Source organism: Salvelinus fontinalis, chromosome 37 (assembly GCF_029448725.1).
Source record: "Salvelinus fontinalis isolate EN_2023a chromosome 37, ASM2944872v1, whole genome shotgun sequence".
Taxonomy (NCBI): domain Eukaryota; kingdom Metazoa; phylum Chordata; class Actinopteri; order Salmoniformes; family Salmonidae; genus Salvelinus; species Salvelinus fontinalis.
In genome coordinates this window covers 2,927,733-2,950,608 of record NC_074701.1, presented here as the reverse complement: position 1 = coordinate 2,950,608, position 22,876 = coordinate 2,927,733, and positions in this window count along the sequence as shown.

The following is a 22,876-nucleotide window of genomic DNA, read 5'->3' as shown; positions in this document are numbered from 1 at the left end:
TCTCTCTGCAAAAAAGCTGCATATGAGGAGCAGCGCACGGAGGAGTGTGTGTATGTATGTGTGTCTGTGTGTCCTCAACTCGCAGGGGGCAGCCAAGTTTGCTGTCACCCAGTTGAATTTTTCCTTACCCTTGCCCTGCTTGTTAGATATACAGTGGCTGCTCAACTTAAAGTTTTGTGATTATGCTGCGGGATTTAGAGGTAATTTGTGGTTTAGTTGGGTACCCTGCGTCACTACGTCATTGCTCCAGACCAGCACAAGGGGGAGTAAGAGCACTGATTATGCTTTTGGGTCCCAAGGCGCTACTGTGTCTCTAACTGACACTTATTTTTTTGTTACTACTCATAAGTATTACTTACTAAATATATTGTTAAACTAAGGTTTTTATTCTAAGAGAAACTTAGACTACAATTAGAGTGTGGAAATGTTAAGATTATTTTGCTCTTACTGTAGTACTGTAACCTACTCCCGACCAGTCACATTATACAGCGCGTGAGTGGTTCAGCGGTCTAAGACACCAAATAGTAGTGCAAACTGCATTGCTACAGATGCTGGTTCAATACCTAATCCACCAGAAAAGACAGAACAAATAATACAACAAATATTGTTGTTAAAGTCAAATATCCTGATTGATTTGAAAAAACACTTTTATCAATTTGAACCTTTAACATGTGGGAGGGGGAAAAAGTATTATTATTATGTATCACATCCGACCGAGTCCCATAGGGCGGCGCACAATTGGCCCAGCATTTCTCTCCCTCTAAAAACAGAAATAAATGTTTTGGCCTTTACAAATATTAGTTTGGCCTTCATTCAGATTACAATCGCTCACTTTCGTTTATTTGAAAACAAAATAATCTCCAAAATATTGTTATATATTATCAAGTTGATGGCACTATAGCCCCGGCACCTACATAAAGCTGAGTGACTCACTCATTCATGGCTTTGGATCAAAATAAAAAAGTACCAACATTCTTTCTGATTGTCTTCAATAAAGAAATGTTTTGGTTATCCTGACCTGGACACCATGTACAGTATTATCATAGCCCATTATGGGCAATTAGCAGGAAAATATACCTTCTTACTGTAGCCTACTCCCGACCGGTCAAGTTGTACAGCGCCTGAGTGCCGCAGCGGTCTAAGACACTGCATCGCAGATGCTGGTTTGATACACTTGCTGGCCGTCACTGGGAGAACCATGAGGCAGCCTTTGGTTTCTCCTGAAATAATGCATTCTAAATAACAAACTGGCTTTATTTACAAATTAGTGAGAATGTCTCACACCATGTTCAAGAATGGCCATTTTCTCGTTCACTCTAGGTTAAATGAAAACAAAATCATCTCCAAAATATTGCTACTTTTTAAACAAAGCTATTATTATTAATTAATTTAGAATGATATAAAGCCCTTTAGATATTCTCAGATATTCTCACAGATCCTAATGAAAAATGCCCCTTAGATAGTAATTTAGAATCCTCCAATCCTCTAAATGTAAATATTGGTTTGTCACTTCATTGAAATAATATTTTTAGATATACTTACTGCAGGTTCTAACGTAGGCGAAATGAGTTTCACTGGTGTTGAGTAATGTGCTGTTAAAAGGGGTGTAGGTCTTATTTATTTAAAAAGCATATTGAAGTTAGAAGCAATAGGATTTGAAGCAATAACTTTTTCAGCATCGTTTTGTGCTGCTCTGAGACAAGCATGGGGACTGGTCTTGATAAATCAATGAGATTTTTATTTTCACCTAATCTCCATTTGGGTATTGTTTACACTACAATTAGTGTGTGAAAATGTTCTGCCCCTTAGATATTAATTTAGAATCCTCCAATCCTCTTATAGTGTAGCCTACTCCCGAACGTCACGTTGTACAGTGCCATATTTTCCGTTCCATCCTAACTGAAACCCTGAGGGTTTTGTTTTTCATTTCTCCTGGAATAGAAACATCATAATATTAATCAAATGAATTCAACTCAATTTATTAAAATCAATCCCATAGACTGTTCTTACAAAAAAGGTTTTAAATTCTCTAGTAATGCCAATATGGAAGTCTATCAAATGCTTCTCTCAAAGATGCCCTCTGGTGGTCAAACTAGCACTAACTTGCATTATTGTAAAAATGGCTGACAATAAATAGCGTGCCATAGATTCCTGTGATGCAAGTTTTAACCTGTCTAGGATCAGCGTGGCGCTAGCGGCACACCCCCCCCCCCCCCCCACTGAAAAACCAGTGCCGCGAAATTCAAAAAAAATATTTTTTTAAAATATTTAACTTTCACACATTAAAGTCCAATACAGCTAATGAAAGACACAGATCTTGTGAATCCAGTCAACATTTCCGATTTTTAAAATGTTTTACAGGGAAGACACAATATGTAAAGATGTACATCTATTACCTAAAAACACATTAGCATAATCCACCATCTTTTATTTGTCCACCAACACCAGTAGCCATCACCAATTCGGCTAAACTAAGATATTTATAGCCCCTAACCAACAAAAAAACTCATTAGATGACAGTCTGATAACATATTTATGGTATGGGATAGGTTTTGTTAGAAAAAAGTGCATATTTCAGGTAGATGGCATAGTTTACAATTGCACCCACCATCACAAATGGACTAGAATAATTACAATGAGCAACGTGTTTACCTAACTACTAATCATCAAACATTTCGTAAAAATACACAGCATACACGAATCGAAAGACACAGATCCTGTGAATACAGACAATATTATAGATTTTCTAAGTGTCTTACAGCGAAAACACAATAAATCGTTATATTAGCATAGCACATAGCACATAGCAGCCCAGCATTGATTCTAGCCAAAGTGGGCGATAACGTCAACATCTGTAACAGTCCTGACCTATTTATGTTAGTTTTTATGTGTTTATGGTCAGGGCATGTGTTTTGGGTGGGCAGTCTATGTTATCTGTTTCTATGTTGGTTTCGGTTTGCCTGGTATGGCTCTTGATTAGAGGCAGGTGGTTTGCATTTTCCTCTAATCAAGAGTCATATTTAGGTAGGGCATTCTCACTGTTTGTTTGTGGGTGATTGTCTCCTGTGATGTCTTCGTTATGTTCGATGTATTCACTTTTGGAGCTGTTTGGCTGTTCGTTCGTTTTGATGTACGTTCCTGTTCGTGAGTTTACGTTTGTTGATGTGAGTTTATGTTCAGGTTCCGTTGTACGTCGTTTTCTTATTTTGTAGTTTGTTAAAGTGTTTGTTTTCGTGTCATCAGTTTTCGTTATAAATAAAGATGGCATATTTCCCTGACTCCGCATATTGGTCTGAAGATCCTTCTCTCCTCACTTCATCTGAGGATGAGGAGAGCGACAGCTATGACAACATCGCCAAAAATATATTAATTTTTTCACTAACCTTCTCAGAATTCTTCAGATGACACTCCTGTAACATCATATTACACAATCCATATAGAGTTTGATCGAAAATGTTTATATTTAGCCACCAAAATCATGGTTAGACAATGTGAAATGTAGCTCAGCTGGTCAGAAAATGTCCTTGCGCCACTTAGACAGTGATCTACTCTTATACATAAATACTCATAAACGTGACTAAAAAATATAGGGTGGACAGGGATTGATAGACAATTTAATTCTTAATACAATTGCGTTATTACATTTTTTAATTTATCCTTACTTTTCAATACAGTTTGCGCCAAGCGAAGCTACGTCAAAAAACATGGCGTCCTAAGCCACTAAAATGTTTCGACAGAAACACGATTTATCATAATAAAAATGTCCTACCTTGAGCTGTTCTTCCATCAGTATCTTGGGCAAAGGATCCTTTCTTGGGAGAAATCGTCTTTTGGTGGAAAGCTGTCCTCTTGCCATGTGGAAATGTCAACTGCGTTCGGGATGAACTGAAAAGCGTGCCCAACTTTTCACATCGTTGCAAAAATAAATGTCCCAAAATCGCACTAAACGGATATAAATTGCTATAAAACGCCTTAAATTAACTACCTTATGATGTTTTTAACTCCTAAAACGAGTGAAAAGATGACCGGAGAAATATAACAGGCTAAACTAACGCTTGGAACAGGTGCGCGCCGGTGTCCTCTAGGCTCATGACGCAGCTCCCAAAGAATGACTAGCTTCAGGGTTTTGTCATTTGTAGGGCCTGTGAACGAGCAATCGACCCCGTTGGAATCGTCATCACGTAAAGGCATCCAGGGGAAGACGTAAGAAGTGTCCGTATAGTCATAGCAACGACAGTGCCCTTTTAAATGACTTCAGAAGAGTGGCCAACATTTCTCAAATCTGACTCCATGTCAGGGAAATTGCTGTAGAATGGGCTCTGTTCCACTTAGAGACAAAATTTCAACTCCTATAGAAACTATAGACTGTTTTCTATCCAATAATAATAATAATATGCATATTGTACGATCAAGGATTTTGTGGGAAGCCGTTTCAAAAATTACCCAATTAGCATAAATAGTCTAAACAGCGCCCCCATCCCCAACAGGTTAAAGGAGGAACCAATGTAATGCACATTGATAGCTTGATAGCAAATGTCCTCGCCATGTGATTTATCATAGTAGCAGGTAGCATCAATCTAAATGATCAGACCGAAAACATACAAGGAAAAGTGATCGGGTGAAATTATGAAGTGAGTGGATGGACAAATACAGTCTCACTCTATCCAATCAGAGCAGCAGGATCAACGTACAGCCTGCCCTTCTCTTTGCAGACAGGCAAAACTAGCCACTTGAGTTATTTAGACCACGTACAACCTTGCACATTGCTGGCTAACATGAGAAAGATGCATGCTGGAAAATATTTTATTTTTTATCAAGGAAAATTTCAAGAATACTCTGATCATAATCGTTTCCAGAAAAATGCCTATATCCGTTACTATAATCGGTTTGTCCGACTATTCGGCACACCCGTATTAACTATGATGCTAATTTCAACTTGTCCTAGCAACTTAGAAATAGGTTTGAAATATAGCGTCCCTTTCCTCTTTTCAACAATATAATTGTTCATAGATAGCCTACTCATATACTGTAATTTGAACAATGAAACTACCAAGACATGTAGTTGTCCGACAGTTTGCCTTATGGTGAAGCGTGATTCATCACTCCAGTGTGCCACATTTCCACTGCTCCAGAGTCCAATGGCGGTGAGGTTTATACCACTTCAGCCAATGCTTGGCATTGCGCATGGTGATCTTAGACTTGTGTGAAGCTGCTCGACTATGGAATCCCATTTCATGAAGCTCCCGACAAACAGTTATTGTGCTGACGTTGCTTCCAGAGGCAGTTGGGAACTTGGTAGTGAGTGTTGCAACCGAGGACAGACAATTTTTACGCGCTTCAACACTGGGCGGTCCGTTCTGGGAGCTTGTGTGCCCTACCACTTTGCGGCTGAGCCGTTGTTGCTCCTAGACGTCTCCACTTCACAATAACAGCACTTACAGTTGACCGGGGCAGCTCAAGCAGGTTAGAACTTTTCCAAACTGACCTGTTAGGAAGGTGGCATCCTATGACGGTGCCATGTTGAAAGTCACTGAGCTCTTAAGTAAGGCCATTCTACTGCCAATGTTTGTCTGTGGAGATTGCATGGCTGTGTGCTCGACTTTATACACCTGTCAGCAACGGGTGTGGCTGAAATAGCCAAATCCACTAGTTTAAAGAGGTGTCCACATACTTTTGTACATCTAAAACAATGGTACCAAAGATTACAGTAAGAGTATCTGACTGTAAAATGACTACAGAAGCATTATTGGTACTGTAAATCAATTACAGTAACAGTATTGGATACTGTAAAATATAGTACAGTAACATACTTTACCTTTTTTTATGTTAACTTACATGCAACTGGCTACCAGTAAGTAACTGTAAAAACAACAGGAGATTTGTTACAGTCTTTATATGGCACTATGGTTGTGTCACATGTCAGCCATGAGGTGTGGAACTTTATGGCACAGTAGTGAGTAGTGAGATTGCTTTGTAACAGTAGGGTCACTGGTACCAGCCCTTCTCCAACTGTTCCTCCTCAATCACTGCAATTTTACAGATGTAAAACAAGTGGTCTGATGGAGGAATGGACTTATATATATTATTATTAGTGTCCCCAGCCACAGTTCAAGTGGACACACAATTCCATGTTCCAATTTTATCGGATCACGAGTTTGGTTGAAAAGCACCCGTTTTGGATTTTAAAAAACCTCCTCCAAACACTGTACTGTATAGAAACAGGCACTGCTGTCCAATCAAAGCTGATCTACTTTATGTTCTGCATTACTCCAAGTTCAGCTACTTCACATGGCAAAGATTATGTTGTGTGACACAGTGGCTGACTTGTAATGATAGATTAGGTCTACATGTCAATATGAGGTGGAGTAGGCTATAATCTCCAACATGGTCTCAATCATCAACACACAGTTGGCTTCGTTCTGGTTATGAGAATTTGTCTCAATTTGCTTTGCTGTTTATGATAATAGAAATATAATTATTAGAATTTACAATCCCTTTCAAGTTAAAGGCAAGTTCGGGATTTTACATCTTGATGTTAGATAGTTCCTCATCCTGAAAGTAGTCTATAAACCAGGAGAAACTGTAATCCTTGTTTCAGTTTTCTTTAAAATACCCACTACAAACTTCCGCTGACTTTGGTCACCGGTAGGGCTCCCGAGTGGCGTAGCGGTCTAAGTCACTGCATCTCAGTGCTGGAAGAGTCACTACAGACCCTGTATCACAACCAGTCATGACTGGGAGTCCCATAACTGACTTGCCTAGTTAACCTGTTGGGGATGGGGGCGCTGTTTAGACTATTTATGCTAATTTGGCTAATTTTTTAAACGGCTTCCCACAAAATCCTTGATCGTACAATATGCATATTATTATTATTATTGGATAGAAAACAGTCTATAGTTTCTATAGGAGTTGAAATTTTGTCTCTAAGTGGAACAGAGCCCATTCTACAGCAATTTCCCTGACATGGAGTCAGATTTGAGAAATGTTGGCCACTTTTCTGAAGTCAGTTAAAAGGGCACTGTCGTTGCTATGACTATACGGACACTTCTTACGTCTTCCCCTGGATGCCTTTACGTGATGACGATTCCAACGGGGTCGATTGCGCGTTCACAGGCCCTACAAATGAAAAAAACCTTTAGCTAGCAAGTCTTTTCTTGCTGCGTAACGCGCGTGGAAGACACCGACCCTCTCCTGTTCCAAGCGTTAGTTTAGCCTGTTATATTTCTCCGGTCATCTTTTCACTCGTTATAGGAGTTACAAACATCATAAAGTAGTTAATTTAAAGCGTTTTATAGCAATTTATATCCGTTTAGTGCGATTTTGGGACATTTATTTTTGCAACGATGTGAAAAGTTGGGCACGCTTTTCAGTTCATCCCGAACGCAGTTGACATTTCCACATGGCAAGAGGACAGCTTTCCACCAAAAGACGATTTCTCCCAAGAAAGGATCCTTTGCCCAAGATACTGATGGAAGAACAGCTCAAGGTAGGACATTTTTATTATGATAAATCGTGTTTCTGTCGAAACATTTTAGTGGCTTAGGACGCCATGTTTTTTGACGTAGCTTCGCTTGGCGCAAACTGTATTGAAAAGTAAGGATAAATTAAAAAATGTAATAACGCAATTGTATTAAGAATTAAATTGTCTATCAATCCCTGTCCACCCTATATTTTTTAGTCACGTTTATGAGTATTTATGTATAAGAGTAGATCACTGTCTAAGTGGCGCAAGGACATTTTCTGACCAGCTGAGCTACATTTCACATTGTCTAACCATGATTTTGGTGGCTAAATATAAACATTTTCGATCAAACTGTATATGCATGTTGTAATGTGATGTTACAGGAGTGTCATCGGAAGAATTCTGAGAAGGTTAGTGAAAAAATTAATATCTTTTGGCGATGTTGACTTTTATCGCTCACTTTGGCTAGAATCAATGCTGGGCTGCTAATTGCTATGTGCTAAGCTAATATAACGATTTATTGTGTTTTCGCTGTAAGACACTTAGAAAATCTGAAATATTGTCTGTATTCACAGGATCTGTGTCTTTCGATTCGTGTATGCTGTGTATTTTTACGAAATGTTTGATGATTAGTAGTTAGGTAAACACGTTGCTCATTGTAATTATTCTAGTCCATTTGTGATGGTGGGTGCAATTGTAAACTATGCCATCTACCTGAAATATGCACTTTTTTCTAACAAAACCTATCCCATACCATAAATATGTTATCAGACTGTCATCTAATGAGTTTTTTTGTTGGTTAGGGGCTATAAATATCTTAGTTTAGCCGAATTGGTGATGGCTACTGGTGTTGGTGGACAAATAAAAGATGGTGGATTATGCTAATGTGTTTTTAGGTAATAGATGTACATCTTTACATATTGTGTCTTCCCTGTAAAACATTTTAAAAATCGGAAATGTTGACTGGATTCACAAGATCTGTGTCTTTCATTAGCTGTATTGGACTTTAATGTGTGAAAGTTAAATATTTTAAAAAAATATTTTTTTTGAATTTCGCGGCACTGGTTTTTCAGTGGGGGGGGGGGGGGGTGTGCCGCTAGCGCCACGCTGATCCTAGACAGGTTAAATATAAATTAATAGATAATAATAAGTGAAAGTGGCCTATTTATCTTGCCAAATCCCCTTTAAGTAACATCAAACCAAATATGGAGATTATTTCAGTTGATTTGGCTATGAAATATTGATAATTGCATACATAACCCATTCACTTCCATTGATGAGTGTAAACGTGTGTTCCAGTAAAATTGCCAGAGTCTAAGGGGCTTTGTCCCTTCAAGTAATTATATTTATGTGGTTATGATATTGCAGTGGCCTATATCTATTCTGGGTCAATCTTACGGTGGCAAAAATTGCTGTAATAATGTTTATCCAGTCTATCTATGCATTTAACTAAAGTAATATGATGTACTTGCTCCCTCTGTTAGAACACCTCCCCTTTGTCTATGTGACTGACCATAGGTTTTGGAATTAGAGACAATGTGCTGTTATTACAAATTTAGCAGTAGACTGAACTAAGCTGTAAGACAAATAACTAAGCTGCAAGACAAGCTGCAAGATAAATAGTTTTGGTTTCTTTCAGTGTCGAGACAATAAGCATTGAGAAATGACCTCACCACAGGCCAACCGCAGTTTCTCAGTTCGATAGTCTTTTAGTGTCACCAACCAGTACTTCCTCATGGCTATTGTTCTGTTTGTTTGTCACACCACCCAAAAGAGGGCTGTACTTTTCTTATATAAACTGAGACCCAACTCTTCTTCGTTGGGCTCTTAACATTGCACTTTATGTGATCTGTTAACCGCTAAATTGAAGCAATTATTATTTAATAAAGAGAAGTTTTTATTGAACGTCAGTCTTTCATTTGGTAAGAATTTCCACAACAATCTTTCCTTGCATAATTGCTCTACATGAGTAAATGACTGTACATGTTCAATATCTAATTTACAGAACACTGAAGTATTTTGAAGTGTGATGATAATGTGTGATCAGACCTGCATTGCTTTCTGTTTGGGGTTTTAGGCTGGGTTTCTGTAAAGCACTTCCAGATATTAGCTGATGTACTAAGGGCTATATAAAATAAACTTGATTGATTGATTGATTGATCAGACAGCTATGAAAACGTAGGACACTAAAGAGGCCTTTCTACTGACTCTGAAAAACACCAAAAGAAAGATGCCCAGGGTCCCTGCTCATCTGCGTGAACGTGCCTTAGGCATGCTGCAAGGAGGCATGAGGACTGCAGATGTTGCCAGGGCAATAAATTGCAATGTGAGACAGCGCTACAAGGAGACAGGATGGACAGCTGATCGTACTCGCAGTGGCAGACCACGTTTAACAACACCTGCACAGGATCAGTACATCCGAACATCACACCTGCGGGACAGGTACAGGATGGCAACAACAACTGCCAGAGTTACACCAGGAGCGCACAATCCCTCCATCAGTGCTCAGACTGTCCGACTGTCTGCACATTTGTGGCCTGCTGGAGGTCATTTTGCAGGGCGCTGGCAGTGCACCTCTTTGCACAAAGGCGGAGGTAGCGCTCCTGCTGCTGGGTTGTTGCCCTCCTACAGCCTCCTCCACGTCTCCTGATGTACTGGCCTGTCTCCTGGTAGCGCCTCCATGCTCTGGACACTACGCTGACAGACACAGCAAACCTTTTTGCCACAGCTCGCATTGATGTGCCATCCTGGATGAACTGCACTACCTGAGCCACTTGTGTGGGTTGTAGACTCCGTCTCATGCTACCACTAGAGTGAGAGCACCGCCAGCATTCAAAAGTGACCAAAACATCAGCCAGGAAGCATAGGAACTGAGAAGAGGTCTGTGGTCACCACCTGCAGAATTACTCCTTTTTTGGGGGTGTCTTGCTAATTGCCTATAATTTCCACCTTTTGTCTATTCCATTTGCACAACAGCATGTGAAATTTATTGTCAATCAGTGTTGCTTCCTAAGTGGACAGTTTGATTTCACAGAAGTGTGATTGACTTGGAGTTGTGTTGTTTAAGTGTTCCCTTTATTTTTTTGAGCAGTGTATTTTGTTTAGGCTTTGATGTGTGAAATGTGCTAAGATTTCCTCTTGTTGGACAAACGTGAATCAGAATAGTTTTTATAAGACCGTCATGATTCAAATGCATTGATATGGTTTCATTCAATCAATGAATTAATCAAAGTTTAATGTTGGTATTAGTTTTCTCCATGGAATGAGGAGTGCAATATCTCATAAACTGGAGAGAACTTATACAATAAGATTGATTGGCTTCTTTCTCTCATTGATATGTTTCACACCTTCCCAATACAGACTCAAAATTGTGACCTCATTATCATAATATGGGATGTGATGGGTATATGGCCATCTCTATTCACTACAGAAAATCGTAAAGGAATACAAGAAACAAGAATCTCAACCTACAACGGTCAAAAGATTTGGCATAAATAGAAGCAACCACCAACAGCTTGCTAAAAAGTGTAAAACACACATGTGAAAGCTTAATAGTGGAAATATGACCCTGATAAAAACAAGTGAATGGAATATAATTGATGAATTAGAAAGATGAGAAAGTTAAGAATGATGCAATGTGTGGATCACTGTTTCTAAAATCAATATGGACAGCATCCGGTGATGAAAGTTTGAGCAATATTGAAGAAATGAGAGGTAGGCTTACCGGTTTGACAGAAGCAATTATGTTATGCTGCAAACTCAGTATGAATATGCCGTCACGGTCCGTTTTTTGGTTATTGAAATGTTGTATCTACATAAACAAAATCACAGAACTTTAAATGATCTATGGGGATGTTCTGGACATCACCTCGAACTGGTCTAACGTCAAAGATGTACTGCTTTCTCAGCAACAGTACCAAATCCCCATCATTGCATGAAGAAAAGACAGAGAAAAAGGGGGCTGAGGTTGGGCTGCCTTCTGAGAATTTGTAAGCGAGCGAGTAAACTCCCACTGCCAAACGTTCTATTGGCCAAAGTGCAATCATTGGAAAATATAATCGATGACATACGGTCAAGATTATCCTAACAAAGGGACATTAAAAACTGTAATATCTTAACCTGTCTAGGATCAGCGTGGCGCTAGCGGCACACCCCCCCCCCCCCCACTGAAAAACCAGTGCCGCGAAATTCAAAAAAAATATTTTTTTAAAATATTTAACTTTCACACATTAAAGTCCAATACAGCTAATGAAAGACACAGATCTTATGAATCCAGTCAACATTTCCGATTTTTAAAATGTTTTACAGGGAAGACACAATATGTAAAGATGTACATCTATTACCTAAAAACACATTAGCATAATCCACCATCTTTTATTTGTCCACCAACACCAGTAGCCATCACCAATTCGGCTAAACTAAGATATTTATAGCCCCTAACCAACAAAAAAACTCATTAGATGACAGTCTGATAACATATTTATGGTATGGGATAGGTTTTGTTAGAAAAAAGTGCATATTTCAGGTATATGGCATAGTTTACAATTGCACCCACCATCACAAATGGACTAGAATAATTACAATGAGCAACGTGTTTACCTAACTACTAATCATCAAACATTTCGTAAAAATACACAGCATACACGAATCGAAAGGCACAGATCCTGTGAATACAGACAATATTTCAGATTTTCTAAGTGTCTTACAGCGAAAACACAATAAATCGTTATATTAGCTTAGCACATAGCAATTAGCAGCCCAGCATTGATTCTAGCCAAAGTGAGCGATAAAAGTCAACATCGCCAAAAGATATTAATTTTTTCACTAACCTTCTCAGAATTCTTCCGATGACACTCCTGTAACATCACATTACAACATGCATATACAGTTTGATCGAAAATGTTTATATTTAGCCACCAAAATCATGGTTAGACAATGTGAAATGTAGACAAGCTGGTAAAGAAAACGTCCTTGCGCCACTTAGACAGTGATCTACTCTTATACATAAATACTCATAAACGTGACTAAAAAATATAGGGTGGACAGGGATTGATAGACAATTTAATTCTTAATACAATTGCGTTATTACATTTTTTAATTTATCCTTACTTTTCAATACAGTTTGCGCCAAGCGAAGCTACGTCAAAAAACATGGCGTCCTAAGCCACTAAAATGTTTCGACAGAAACACGATTTATCATAATAAAAATGTCCTACCTTGAGCTGTTCTTCCATCAGTATCTTGGGCAAAGGATCCTTTCTTGGGAGAAATCGTCTTTTGGTGGAAAGCTGTCCTCTTGCCATGTGGAAATGTCAACTACGTTCGGGATGAACTGAAAAGCGTTCCCAACTTTTCACATCGTTGCAAAAATAAATGTCCCAAAATCGCACTAAACGGATATAAATTGCTATAAAACGCTTTAAATTAACTACTTTGTGATGTTTGTAACTCCTATAACGAGTGAAAAGATGACCGGAGAAATATAACAGGCTAAACTAACGCTTGGAACAGGAGAGGGTCGGTGTCTTCCACGCGCGTTACGCAGCAAGAAAAGACTTGCTAGCTAAAGGTTTTTTTCATTTGTAGGGCCTGTGAACGAGCAATCGAGCCCGTTGGAATCGTCATCACGTAAAGGCATCCAGGGGAAGACGTAAGAAGTGTCCGTATAGTCATAGCAACGACAGTGCCCGTTTAAATGACTTCAGAAAAGTGGCCAACGTTTCTCAAATCTGACTCCATGTCAGGGAAATTGCTGTAGAATGGGCTCTGTTCCACTTAGAGACAAAATTTCAACTCCTATAGAAACTATAGACTGTTTTCTATCCAATAATAATAATAATATGCATATTGTACGATCAAGGATTTTGTGGGAAGCCGTTTAAAAAATTAGCCACATTAGCATAAATAGTCTAAACAGCGCCCCCATCCCCAACAGGTTAAGTTTCACCGAGTCGTGGCTGTACGACAGCACGGATAATATAGAGCTGGCGGGATTTTCCACGCACCGGCAGGACAGAGAAGCTACGTCTGGTAAGACGAGGGGTGGGGGTGTGTGTCTATTTGTCAGTAACAGCTGGTGCGCGATGTCTAATAATAAAGAAGTCCCGATGTATTGCTCGCCTGAGGTAGAATACCTCATGATAAGCTGTAGACCACACTATCTACCAAGAGAGTTCTCATCTATAGGATTTGTAGCCATCTGTTTACCACCACAAACTGATGCTAGCACTAAGACCACACTCAACCAACTCTATCAGGTCATAAGCAAACAAGAAAATGCTCATCCAGAAGTGTCGCTCCCAGTGGCCGGCGACTTTAATGCAGTGAAACTTAAATCCGTTTTACCTCATTTCTACCAGCATGTCACGTGCAACCAGAGGGAAAAAACTCTAGACCACCTTTACTCCACACACACACAAAGCATGCAAAGCTCTCCCCCACCCTCCATTTGGCAAATCTGACCATATCTATATCCTTCTGATTCCTGCTTACAAGCTAAAACTAAAACAGGAAGTACCAGTGACTCGCTCAATACGGAAGTGGTCAGATGACGCGAATGCTACGCTACAGGACTTTTTTGCTAGCACAGATGGGAATATGTTCTGGGATTCATCCAATGGCATTGAGGAGTATACCATTTCAGTCATCGGCTTCATCAATAAGTGCATCAACAACGTCATCCCCACAGTGACCGCACGTACATACCCCAACCAGAAGCCATGGATTACTGAAGTTTCTAAAACTGTTTGAATGATGTCTGTGAGCATAACATAACTCATATGGCAGGGGAAAACCTGAGAAAAATCCAACCAGGAAGTGGGAAATCTGTTTGTAGTTTTTCAACTCTTGGCCTATCGAATACACAGTGTCTATGGGGTCATATTTCACTTCCTAAGGCTTCCACTAGATGTCAACAGTCTTTAGAACCTTGTTTGATGCTTCTACTGTGAAGTGAAGGCGAATGAGAGGGGATTGAGTAAGTTCTCTCCGAGAGTGCCATGAGCTGACCATGCGCGTTCACGTGAGAGTTAGCTTGAGTTCCATTGCATTTCTGAAGACAAAGGAATTCTCCAGTTGGAACATTATTGACGATTTATGTTAATTAATAACCTCTTGACACTAGGGGTCAGATTATTATTTTCATTTTTTAAAATAACGTTCCCAAGGTAAACGGACTATTTCTCAGGTCCAGATCGTAGAATATGCATATAATTTACAGATTAGGATAGAAAACACTCCAAAGTTTCCAAAACTGTCAAAATATTGTCTGTGAGTATAACAAATGGATTCTGCAGGCAAAAACCTGAGAACATCTAACCCGGAAGTGATCTTTTTTTTTTATCTGTGTTTCCTGGCCTGTCTTTCTTCCATTTAAAGGGGTATCAACCAGATTCATTTCCAATGGCTTCCTCAGGCTGTGACCAGGATTTATACATAGTTTCAGGCTTTTATTTCGAAAAATGAGTGAGATTTTTCAAAAGTAGTCAGGTGTCCTCTGAATAGTTCCTGCGCGCGAGAGGGGAGTTCTCCATTTTCTTTTTCTCTCTTATTGAATAGGTTACGGTCCGGTTGAAATATTATCGATTATGTTTGTTAAAAACAACCTGAGGATTGATTATAAAAAACATTTGACATGTTTCTACGACCATTACGGATACTTTTTGGAATTTTCGTCGGAACGAGGCTTTGGTTTTCTGAACATAACGCGCAACCCAAACGGCGTTTTTCTCTTATAAAAGTAATATTTATCGAACAAAAAGAACATATGTTGTGTAACTGGGAGTCTCGTGAGTGCAATCATCCGAAGATTATCAAAGGTAAGCGATTAATTTGATTGCTTTTCTGAATTTCGTGACCAAGCTAACCAAGCTAATATAAGGCTAACTGTTCTAGCATTGATTGATACACTCACAAAAGCTTAGATTGCTTTCATTGCAAAGCATATTATCAAAATCTGACACGATAGGTGGATTAACAACAAGCTAAGCTGTGTTTTTGTATATTTCACTTGTGATTGCATGATTATAAATATTTTTAATAATATTTTTGAATCTGATACGTCTGGGAATTTTCTTCTGCCTTTCAGCACCGGAGGCTGTAGTTTCCTGAACATAACGCGCAACCCAAATGGCGTTTTTTTGTTAAAAAAGTAATATTTATCGAACAAAAATAACATTTATTGTGTAACTGGGAGTCTCGTGAGTGCAAACATCCAAAGATTATCAAAGGTAAGCGATTCATTTTATTGCTTTTCTGACTTTCATGACCATGGGTCACTCACAAAAGCTTGGATTTCTTTCTCTGTAAAGCATATTTTCAAAATCGGACACAATACGTGGATTAACAACAAGCTAAACTGTGTTTTGGTATATTTCACTTGTGATTTCATGATAATAAATATTTTTAGTAATATTTTGCGCCCTGCAATTCAGCGGTTGTTTAGGAAAATGATCCCGTAAAAGGGATCCGTGCGCAGAGAAGTTAACCTCATCGCAGAGCCATAGGATCAGGAAATTAGGCTGCTAATCCTTAGGGAGTAATGTCGATCATCCAGCAGACCCAATCTGGTGAGATTTAAATCGAAACAAAACAAACAAAAAAACGCAACAATAATGTCATGACGTGACTATCATTACTCTGATGACTGCTATTTATCTAATCAAACGAATTATGTTTAATTTTTACTTTACTAAATTAATCATGTAACAATTAACTCATCAGGAATTTTGGGAACCACGGGAAAAGTTGTTAAACGGGTTGCTCTCTCCCAACTTAAACTATATACAGATATCTCTCACATCAATAACGGTTGATTATTCATTATTACCTCATCAGTCTCATTCTGAATGTCACATAATCCATGGATCCGTAAGAAACCTAGCCCTTTTGAATATTCAGTACTACACAAACTGCTATAATAGTTTATTTATTAACTAACTAAATAATAACACAGAATACCATACACTTACGTGAGATAAAATTCCCTAGTGGACTGATATGATATGACGGCTTGTTACACAATTAAAAGGTGGTGGGGAAAGATAAAGCGAGGGAGAGACAAAGCGAATCAATTTATGGTACATACATTTAGAAATTATGCTCACAATAACCAGAATACTTAGCACCCTAACTACCACTCATTCGGGTTAGAAATGCAATATATATTTACGCATAGATGTGTTTCTCTGTCGTCTCGCTGTTCAAACCAATTGATCGGTCTATGGGTCTATGGTTGTCCACCAAAGGTCACAATGTCCTTCTTAGCTGTAGAGGTTTTCTGGTCTTGGAGTGTTCGTTAGAATAGATACTCCAGACGTACCCACGGTTGTATCAGAGTCAGTTCTATGACTAGTTTTGCATGCACAGCTGCAGACTGTACATGTTCTGGTCTTTACCTTCTTCACTTGTGTTGAGAGTTTCAGAGCTTCTAACCATTTTGTAATGTTCAGCTCACTCTGTATGTCAGCTGGTCTATAGAGTTTAAACAATTTTCAGCCATGTAGCCACTGCTCCATGCTGTCTGGTCTCAGTACAAAGATTCTAACAAATTCAACGTGTGGACCACGGTCCCATGTTTTCTGGACTTGTAGTTTTAACGCTTTGTGATTCCAGTTTACACCGTCCGTCTGCTTGGTCTCTGGTTGTTTATTCAGGGTTCAGCTCCCGACCACTTTACATGCCAGTAGTAGCATGTAAGAGGGACTTTATCGAACAAAACAAACATTTATAGTGTAACTGGGACTCTTGTGACTGCAACCAGATGAAGATCTTCAAAGGTAAGTGATTAATTGTATCGCTATTTCTGACTTTCGTGACTCCTCAACTTGGTTGGAAAATGTTTGTATGCGTTTGGAAGCGTGTCGCTGTCCTCAGATAATCGCATGGCATATTTTCGCCGTAAAGCCTTTTTGAAATCTGACAAAGCGGCTGGATTAACAAGAAGTTAATCTTTAAACCAGACACTTGTATTTTATGAATGTTTATTATGACTATTTCTGTATTTTGAATTTGGCGCTCTGCAATTTCACCGGATGTTATCGAGGTGGGTCGCTAGTGGCACGCCTGCGCCAGAGAGGTTAATTATTATGATCTAAAAGGCTAAATGATCCTAGAGCAGCACTCCTACTCTGATACGTTTTATGAATACAGGCCCAGGTGTCCGACGTCTTGCATCCAGACAAACTAAACACCTTCCTCGCCCGCTTTGAAGATAATAAAGTGCCACCAATGCAGCCCGCTTCCAACGACTGAGGGCCCCCCCTCTCCTTCTCTGTGACCAACGTGAGTCAGACATATAAACGTGTTCACCATCTCAAAGCTGCTGACCCAGAAGGCATCCCTAGCCGCGTCCTCAGAGCATGCGCAGACCAGCTGGTTGGTGTGTTTACGGGCATATTCAATCGCTCCCTATCTCAGTCCGCTGTCCCCACATGCTTCAAGATGGCCACCATTGTTCCTGTACACAAGAAGGCAAAGATAACTGAACATAATGACTATCGCCCCGTAGCACTCACTTCTGTCATCATGAACTGCTTTGAGAGACTAGTCAAGGATCATATCACCTCCACCTTACCTGCCACCCTAGACTCACTTCAGTTTGCATACCGCCACAACAGGTCCATTGACGATGCGATCAACATCACACTGCACACTGCCCTATCCCATCTGGACAAGAGGAAAACCTATGTAAGAATGCTGTTCATTGACTACAGCTCAGCATTCAACACCATAGTACCCTCCAAGCTCATCATTAAGCTTGAGGCCCTGGGTCTCAACCCCACCCTGTGCAATTGGGTCCTGGAATTTCTGCCGGACCGCCCCCAGGTGGTGAAGGTAGGAAACAACATCTCCACTTCGCTGACACTTGTTGGAGTAGGTTCCTTGTTCCTTGTCAATCATTGGCTAATTGGTGAAATCAGACAATATCTTCCTTAACCTGTCTAGCCGGCACACCCCCCCCCACCCCCACTGAAAAGACAGAGTCGCGAAATTAATTTTTTTTTTTTTTTTTAAATATTTAACTTTCACACATTAAAGTCCAATACAGCTAATGAAAGACACAGATCTTGTGAATCCAGCCAACATGTCCGATTTTTTAAATGTTTTACAGGGAAGACACAATATGTAAAGATGTAAATCTATTAGCTAAACACATTAGCATAATCCACCATCTTTTCTTTGTCCACCAACACCAGTAGCTATCACCAATTCGGCTAAACTAAGATATTGATAGCCACCAACCAAGAAAAAACCTCCTCAGATGACAGTCTGATAACATATTTATGGTATAGGATAGGTTTTGTTAGAAAAATGTGCATATTTCAGGTAGATGTCATAGTTTACAATTGCACCCACCGTCACAAATGGACTAGAATAATTACAATGAGCAACGTGTTTACCTAACTACTAATCATCAAACATTTCGTAAAAATACACAGCATACACTAATCGAAAGACACAGATCCTGTGAATACAGACAATATTTCAGATTTTCTAAGTGTCTTACAGCGAAAACACAATAAATCGTTATATTAGCATAGCACATGTGCAAACATTACCCCAGCATTGATTCTAGCCAAAGAGAGCGATAACGTAAACATCGCCAAAATATATTAATTTTTTCACTAACCTTCTCAGAATTCTTCAGATGACACTCCTGTAACATCACATTACAACATACATATACAGTTTGTTCGAAAATGTGCATATTTAGCCACCAAAATCATGGTTAGACAATGAGAAAAGTAGCCCAGCTGGTCAGAAAATGTCGTGTGCCATATTAGACAGTGATCTAGTCGTATACATAAATACTCATAAACGTGACTAAAAAATATAGGGTGGACAGCGATTGATAGACAATTTAATTCTTAATACAATCGCGGAATTACATTTTTTAAATTATCCTTACTTTTCAATACAGTTTGCGCCAAGCGAAGCTACGTCAAAAAAGATGGCGTCCTAAGCCACTAACATTTTTCAACAGAAACACGATTTATCATAATAAATTGTTCCTACTTTGAGCTGTTCTTCCATCAGAATCTTGGTCAAAGAATCCTTTCTTGGGTCTAATCGTCTTTTGGTCGAAAGCTGTCCTCTTGCCATGCAGAAATGCACATTGCGTTCGGCATGAACTGGAACGGTGCCCAGAGATTCACAGTGGCTCAGAAATAAATGTCCCAAAATCGCACTAAACGGATATAAATTGCTATAAAACGCTTTAAATTAACTACCTTATGATGTTTTTAACTCCTATAACGAGTAAAAATATGACCGGAGAAATATAACTGGCTACACTAATGCTTGGAAAAACAGTAGGTCGGTGTCCTCCGCGCGCCTGACGCACCAAGAAAAGAGTTCCTACCTACAGGATTTTTTCATTTATAGTGGCTGTGATTGGGCAATCGATACCATTCAAAGCGTCATCACGTAAAGGCATCCAGGGGAAGACGTAAGCAGTGTCCGTATACTCATAGGAATAACAGTGGCCTTAAAACTGACTCCAGATCAGGGGCCAAAATGTGTGAAATCTGACTGCATGTCAGGGAAATTGCTGTAGAATGAGTACTGTTCCACTCAGAGACAAAATTTCAACGGCTATAGAAACTAGAGACTGTTTTCTATCCAATAATAATAATAATATGCATATTGTACGATCAAGAATTTAGTGGGAAGCCGTTTCAAAAATTACACGATTTCCAGAAATAGTGACAACAGCACCCCCTAGCCTCAACAGGTTAACTTCTTATGGCTGCAGCCCGAGGCCGCCCACAATATGACAACAGCCAGCTCAAGTGCAGGGCGCGAAATTCAAAATATATTTTTTTGAAATATTTAACTTTCACACATTAACAAGTCCAATACAGCAAATAAAAGGTACACATCTTGTGAATCCAGCCAACATGTCTGATTTTTAAAATGTTTTACAGCGAAAACAGCACGTATATTTATGTTAGCTCACCACCAAATACAAAAAAGGACAGACATTTTTCACAGCACAGGTAGCATGCACAAAGCCAACCTAACTAACCAAGAACCAACCAAACTAACCAACAAACAACTTCATCAGATGACAGTCTTATAACATGTAATTCAATAAATCTATGTTTTGTTCGAAACATGTGCATATTTCAGATATAAATCATAGTTTACATTGCAGCTACAATCAGAAATTGCACCGAAAGCAGCCAGAATAATTACAGACACCAACGTCAAATACCTAATTACTCATCATAAAACATTTCTGAAAAATACATAGTGTACAGCAAATGAAAGACAGGCATCTTGTGATTCCAGCCAATATTTCCGATTTATTAAGTGTTTTACAGCGAAAAAAAAATGTAGCGTTATATTAGCTTACCACAATAGCCAGAAACACTTGGGCGCCGACGACTACGACAGATATATGAAATAGCATCATAAAATGTTTCTTACTTTTGCTGATCTTCCATCAGAATGTTGGACAAGGTGTCCTTTGTCCAGAACAGTCGTTGTTTGGATTTAGAACGGCAACTTTCCCTCTTCATTTAGCACGCACCTAGCCAAGTGGCTCGAATCTCTCCATGTCAACAAACGGAAGAGAACGGAACACGGCAAATCTCCCGAAAGATGTTCAATAATCTGATGAAACTATGTTGAAAAAACATACTTTACGATGATATGGTGACATGTATCAAATAAAATCAAAGCCGGAGATAATAGTCGCCTATAACGGCAGCTAAACAAAAGGCAATCCCACTGTCCACCTCGCGCTCTTCAGAGTACCGAAAATGGGGGACACGTCATTCCAAGATGATGTGTTCCATCTCAGACCAAGATAATCACCTCATTCCTTTTCTCACAGCCTCTTGACACCCAGGGGAAGGTGTATGATGTGCATGTATACTACTAGATCTCGTGCCCATTTATAGGCAGGAAGAAGAACAGCGCATCGATTTCAGACTTTCCACTTCCTGGTCAGGAAATGTGCTGCAGAATGAGTTCTGTTTCACTCAGAGAAATAGATAGTGTTTTCCATCCAATAGTAATAATAATATGCATATTGTACGAGCAAGAATTGAGTACGAGGCCGTTTGAAATGGGCACCTTTTATCTGGCTACTCAATACTGCCCCTTGCAGCCCAAACAGGTTAAACCTTATAATGCATATATTGCTAATCTGTGGTCCAGGACTTATAGCCCTTCCCCTTCTATCAATACAACATAAGCATAATCAATTATTATAATACATCAATCAATTGGTGTAGCCCCTATCATGACTCCAAGGTGACCCCCATCATTCCCCCTTGAGACTAAATCCCACAGTTTCAATCATAATATTCTCCTCTGAAATCATATCCCCTGGCTCCATTTGATCCCAGGGATGGCCTGCTAAAGGGAGAAACAACTCATGAGGTTCCTGGAATGCTGGTGGGGTGGGGTAAGTTGTCCTGGGAACAACCAGAAAAGATAAACCAGAAATGCACTAGTCTCACCTTCAGCACGATTTGTATCAGTTTCTACCAACGTCATCACTCCAGCATGTTCAAGAGTAGTTACAGTCATTTTCTTACAAATATAAACAGTAGCCAACATAATCAAACCTTCTACAAATATAGGAGTAAACAATGACGCCACAGTGTCCGATTTCAAATAGGCTTTACGGCGAAAGCACACCAAACAAATATTTTAGGTCAGCACCTAGTCACAGAAAACCATAAAGCCATTTTCCTGCCAAGGAGAGCCCTCACAAAAGTCAGAAATAGCGATTAAATGAATCACTAACCTTTGATGATCTTCATCAGATGGCACTCACAGGACTTCATGTTACACAATGCATGTGTGTTTTGTTCGATGAAGTTAATCATTATGTCCAAAAACCTCATTTGAAATTGTTGTGTTATGGTCAGAAATGCATTGGCTCAAACAAACATCCGGTGAAAGTGCAGAGAGCCACATCAAATTACAGAAATACTCATAATAAACATTGTTAAAAGTTGCAAGTGTTATGCATGGAAATATAGATAAACTTCTCCTTAATGCGACCGCTTTGTCAGATTTCAAAAACGCTTTACGGCAAAAGCACGTCTTGCAATTATTTTTGGTATGCGCCAAGTCACAAAAAAACATGCAGCCATTTTCCAAAGAAGGAGAGGTGTCACATAAGTCAGAAATAGCATTATAAATCTTCACTTACCTTTGATAATCTTCATCAGAATGCACTCCCAGGAATCCCAGTTCCACAATAAATGTTTGTTTTGTTCGATAAAGGCCTTCATTTATGTCCAAATACCTCCTTTTTGTTCGCGTTTAGTTTACAAATCAAAACTCAGGAGGCGCGGGCATAAGTCATATTGCAGTTCGTAGGAACATGTCAAACGATGTATAGAATCAATCTAGGATGTTTTTATCATAAATCTTCAATAATTTTTCAACCGG